The sequence below is a fragment of the Chrysochloris asiatica genome, unplaced genomic scaffold (genome assembly GCF_000296735.1).
Source record: "Chrysochloris asiatica unplaced genomic scaffold, ChrAsi1.0 scaffold00018, whole genome shotgun sequence".
NCBI classification, from domain to species: Eukaryota; Metazoa; Chordata; class Mammalia; order Afrosoricida; family Chrysochloridae; genus Chrysochloris; species Chrysochloris asiatica.
Window position 1 is genome coordinate 7,375,292 of NW_006408536.1, and position 6,316 is coordinate 7,381,607.

The following is a 6,316-nucleotide window of genomic DNA, read 5'->3' on the forward strand; positions in this document are numbered from 1 at the left end:
GCCTGATCTTTCTCCCGCGGAGCAGCTGGTAGTTTCGAACCACTGACCTTAAGGTTCGCAGCCCGATTTGTAACCACTACGCTACCAGAGCTCCTATAGGATTAGCTAATTGACCCATCACCATTTATTGAAGAGATGATTCTCTCCTCTGCTGTACAGCAGTGTAACTTTTGCAGTGAAGTATGATTGTAGGCGATTGTGTGTCTATTTCTAGACTCTATTCGTTCTGTTCCAGTGGTCTATTGTCAATCCTGTACGTTTACCACTCTATCTTAATTGTTATGTTTTTATAATTTTTGGTATCTGGTACAGCAAGTCCCCCCTACTTGTACTTTTTAAAAACATATTACCTAGTTTGGAATCTTTGCATTTCCAAAAACACTTTAGAATTATCTTGTCAAGACAATTTCCTTGTCAAAAAAAAAATCTCAAATTAATCCATGATTTAAAGAAATCATGGATTAATTTGAGGAGATTTCACATTCTTACAATATTGAGTCATAAACAGGGTCTGCCTTTACATTTATGTAGTTCTTCTTTAATTCCCTAATGATATCTTATCATTTTTGCTTGAGATTCTTTACATTTAAAAAAAAAAAAAAGGCATTTTGTTGTTTGAGTCTATTGGAAAATATATAATAATTTAAATTGTTCAAAGTTGAACTGGCTGGCATGGCATACAGAAATATAAATTATCCTTCCATATTAACCTTTGATCCTGCAAATTTGTTACTACTTTGAACCGTAAGGTCAGTGGTTTAAATCCACCAGTTGTTCCTCAAAAACCCTACACACTATGAATTGGAATCAACTTAACAGCACTTAATAACAACAATAATATCCCTATTGTTGTGAAATGCGGTTGCGTCGGTTCACACTCATAGTGTGAGAAGCAGATGATGAATTTGCAGTTAGCAGTCCAGTGCTTATCCTACAGCTTCACGCTAGGACTCCCTGTCGATTCCTTTAAACTTTATTTTACACTCTCATTTCTTCTCATGGAAACCTCCAGTATAATGTTGGATGCATGTGATATCTTAAATAGAAATTTAGCAACATTTCACCAATAATTATGGTTTTTGATGAGACATACAGTGAAATGTGATTTATTTTCTAGATACATTTTATAAAAATAAGTAAATTGCCTTCTAGTCTGAGTTTGCTAATAACTGTTACCACAAAAGATATTGAAATTTAATAAATGAATTTTCTGTATCTATTAAAACACACACACACACACACACACAATGAAATAACATTTCACTCCCACTAGGATGGCTAAGATTTTAAAAACAAAACAGAAAATGGTCAAGGATGTGGGGATATTGGAACCCTTATTCATGGCTGATGGGGGATGTAGAATGACTCAGTTACTGTGGAAAACAATGTGGCAATTCATCAAAACGTAAAACTGAACTATCGTATGACCCAGCATTACCAGTGGTATATACTCCAAAAGTCTTTATCTCAAAAGTAAAGATTTGAACAGAGACTTGTACATCAATGCTCATTACAGCACTGTTCACCATAGTCAAATGTGCAAAATAAATTCCCTTCAGTAAATGAATAGATAAACAAATTGTGGTCCACGCATACATTGTTTTAGGCTGAGCTGTGAGCCACGAATGCACCCACTGCCTTCACCTCATCAGAGGTTAATCTTGAGCCGCTGATCTTGCAATTAGCAACCCAATGCCTCACAAGATCACCAGGGCTCCCCATTATTATATGGGCATTAAAATTTGTAGCAGCTGGGATCTTGAGAAGGGATGCTTTATTGTTTCATCAGAAAGAGCTGACATAAGAATGCTGTTGTTTGTTGCAATCCTGATTCATGCAATCCCATGTGTTCAGGGTAAAATTGCTTCATCAGGTTCTCATCAAAAGCTGTGAACTTTGGGAAGTAAATTGCCAAGCATTTATTCTGAGGCACCTCTGGATTTCCCTTGTTTCTGCTGACTCTCTACCTAACAGAATGTCATATATAAAGAACTAGTAAATTAAATTTGGGAGAAAAACAAACTTTAAAAGCTCCATGAAAACAGATTAGCAGAAAGCTATGGAGCGACAGTTCATGCACACACACACGGTGTGAAGTTGTGTAACTTCACTCAAAATGGGAAAAAAGCAATGAAATCTATACCATTTCTCTCATGGCAGATGATGAAAAATAAAGACCACAAAAGACCTGGGAACACATGCTGCTGTTGAAGCTTTAAGGGAATAGACACTCTTTTTCCTCGAGGCTGAGCTCCTCTCTACTCTTCCCAAGGCAAGGATCTTTTGCATCTTTTCGGTGTCAACTCTGACGTTACCTCCTCAGAGTGGCTTTCCTTGACCACCTAGCCCAAAGAGTCTGAAAATGTCTTATTTTTTTTTTTCACTTTTTATTATTTCTTGCCCCTACCTCCAAAACAAGCCTTGGTGTGGTGCTGCAGATAAGCACTGGACTGCTAACTGCAAGGTCAGCAATTCAAGCCCACCAACCAATCTCAGAAACCCTATACAGGGTTGCGATGAATCGGAACCAACTCAACTGCACACAACAACCACCACTTCCAGAATATAAATTCACTGACGGCAAGGACCTCATCAGTCTCATTAAATGCTGCATCCTCACAGTAGAAGCGAAACAGCTATTCAATGAATGAATTATAGCTCAAGGTTAAGATAACTCTTTAGAGAGGAAAAAAAAAGACATTATATGACAACTTTAGAAGATAGCATTTATAAATCGCTAAAATGTGGGCCGTCCCACCCCAGAATTCGAAGGGTCATTTGATATATCAGCATCTTTCTTAATATATGAAAATGTACTAGAGTAAATTTCCAGTTTTTATAGGTTACATTTGATATTCCTGTTTTAACTCACAATTGGTTTTTCTCACTAAATAGTCATGATGTATTGTAATTATAAAGCTAGACAGTTATATATCGCAGCATCTTTAGAAAACATACAGCGAGGTTATCTCTGAGTGGTGAAATTATAGATTTTGTTTATTTCTTTGAGATTTTTGGCATGAAACATGAATTATTTTTGTAATTAGAGAAGAAGCAAAAAAAAATGTTATGTCTTTAAAAGGTGGGGTGGGGGTACAAAGGGGTCTAGATCAGGAAGGAGAAAAAGGATTCTTTTTGATGTGAATACATCTCATCCCAAACAGTCTACCAGCCCAAGCAGCATAATTGGGAAGAAAGGGCCAGGTGTTTGCCTTTCAGCTGCTCAATTCAATACAGGAAGTTGGCTTTTTGTTTTTTTTAATGTTTTCTCCCAGTGGCTTAAATCTGTGTTCTAAAGACTAAAAAAACATATATATTTACAGAGGTGAGTCATGCCAACCTAAATGTGACTAGATGAGCAGGATGAGCAGAAAATCTACGTGCACTGAAAAACAAAACAAACTTCACTTTTGAATATATACACAAGAAGGATGTTTTCCAAATTAGCAGAATCAAGTTTGCAACTTGGGTGCTTTGACAAACACAGGTTCCTTGATCCCATCACATATTTCCAATAAAAATCTCCAGGATCCGGATTGTTGTTGTGACGTGCTGTGGAGCCAGTTCTGACTCATAACAACCCTGTATAGGGTTTCTGAGGAGCAGCTGGTGGTTTAAAACCACCGACTTTGCGGTTAGCACTCCAGCGCTTATCCTGCAGCACCATACCAGTACTCCTAGCTGGGAGAACTATGAAGCTAGAACTTAGCATAAGCCTACTTCTCACCCCCAACCAGCTCTGTATTTTTCTGCAAATGCAGTACTCTAACATCACACCAGACACCCTTAGTGCCCAACAGCATTAGCACACCCTTAGATGTGTTCACTCCGTCTACAGAAAAGTAGATATAAAACCAGAAAGTCTAAGCTCTTCAGACTGGGGAGGGGTTATAACATAGATCAGGAAAATGATTTGTGTGCTTTTTATTTTTGATCTGAATCATTTTTTTTTTAATGATGTTTGAATGTTTGATATTTTTTCATTGCTTTGGGTGCTTTACCAAATCCATATTATTTTATCAAGAGCTCTAAGGGAGAATTAAAAGACTGCAATTAGGTATCAACAGAGCATCCTGCCACTGTGAGGCTTTCTTAAATATCTACTGACAACGACATTGCTTCCAAAGGCTCAACGGGGTCATCTGTTGTCAGAGTTGGTCAGGGAAAAGGAAGGATGGGCCTTTACCCATTTCTCCTTGCTGTCATCATACATTCTTTGAAACCCATGTGTTTGTATGTGGCCTGAAAGAAAACTAACGAATTCCATTTCCTCCACTGACGGCAATCTGAGCTGAGCACAGGCGGCAGTGATGCAATTGTCGTTTGATTTATCATTCCCACAGTTCTGCACCTGTGCCATTGCCAGCAGGAGCAAGGCAATGTAACAGAGCACTTTGCTTTTCCGCATCCCCAGGGACAAGCGAGTGTACATGCCAAGGAAAACAAACTCATAATGAAGATTATTTATATTACCAACCAATATGGACAGTTTATATAAACCATTTCCTAACACATTGTATCTTATTATAATGTTGAAACAATAGCCCATAAATAACTATAATTTTTAGGAGCAGTAGCAATATAAAATCTTTCAGGGATGTGCAGTTTCTCTTTTTCTGCTCATCAAAACAGCAACCAGTCACTTGGAGACCAAAGCAGATGGAATATAAATTTTCCAGTTGTTTCTCAGGATTTAACTTGAAGCCCTAATCACCTTCCATCAGTTTCTGGACTCCCTTATTTGTTTCATTTTCTTTGGGATGGTAATCAAGAAGATTCTTCCTCTTTGGTTACTTGAGTCCAGCACTTCTCAAATACTACTCCTCACTGTCCTATCTCATTGTCCAACATTTCACATTTATGACAACAGGAAAAACATCTACTATCTAAATATTTTGCTCATTAGCAGCATGTATCCAGCAGTAATGAATGCCAAGATGTGAGGCAAAAGTAAGGCTGGCTGTGATAATTAAGGTTAGGTGTCAACTCAACTGGCCCATCAGTCTCAGTGGTTTGGAAGTTATGTAATGATTTAACCAATCCTCCATTTTCACATAATACCAATTTTCACATAACAACCTGGTTTTTGGAACCTGATCATGTTGCTAAGTGAGGAGTGGTTGCACTGCCACCAACCTTCCCTGACAGTCACATGTCTAGAATCGAGTTTTGAGGGAAAGGCCCCATTTATTCCCCATATCCATTAGGCCTGCCTACATCTCACCCACCTGAGCCCCTCACAGCCTGCAACCACTGTGCCTGACAATGTGGCCTGGTCTACCCTTCCTACACTTTATTTTGCTTTCCCTAAAACCCAATTTGAGTAATTCAGTTGGGGGAAAATCTACTTGAGGTTTAAGTCAACCAAAAACTGAAAAGAAGCTATGTCATTCCAGTTAGGAGAGAGAAACCACACAGTTATTTTTAATATAAAGACTTGCTAGCCAGTAAGGTCAGTTTGAACCAAAAGGTCGGTGGTTCAAGCTCATCAGTTGCTCCTCAGAAACCCTATACAGGGTCTCTATGAATTGGAACCGACTCCACAGCACTTCACAACAACAACGACCAGTAAAAGATGGTTAGCTACTAAAGGAGTAAAAGAAAACTCTAATGAATACAGACTCCTTGTGGCATTGTGGGTTAGGCATTGGTTTACTAACTGCAAGATCAGCAGTTCAAACACACCAGCCACTCAGTGGAGAGAGATGAGACTCTGCTTCCGTAAAGACTTGCAGTTTTGGAAGCCCTATATGGGATCGCGGTGAGTTGGAATCAACTCAACCGCAGTGGGCTTTGGTTTGATAATAAAAAGCAAATGCAGGAACAGCAAATAGTTACTACCTCTGGGGATGACAAAGGCAAAGGAAGGAAAGCAATTTGGAAGAGCCCTGCCATCCCCACCCAATGCTAAGATTTTTTATCCCACTGGAGAAGAAAGAGATCTAAGGTAGTCAGGAAGATCACTACAGCCCACTGCCATAAGGAGAACTGGCTGGAGAAATTCACCGACTGGTGAGCTCCACTGGGTCTCTCAGACATTAGTAGTCATGTCGTGAGAGCAAGAAGTTAACAAAGAAACCAGCAAGGGAAGTCCTTCCTCGGCTCTGCTTTGGAGTATCCCTACTGACAAGGTTTCACGTGTCAGCTGAATTAAAAGAATCTGAAATCAAGGAATGGACTTGTTGTTGATAAGGGCCATGGAGTCAGTTCTGACTCATAGCGACCCAGAATAGGGTTTCTGAGGAGCAGCTGGTGGGTTTTAACCACCGACCTTGCAGTTCAAACCACCCTTATGGTCCAGTGCTTATCCTATAGT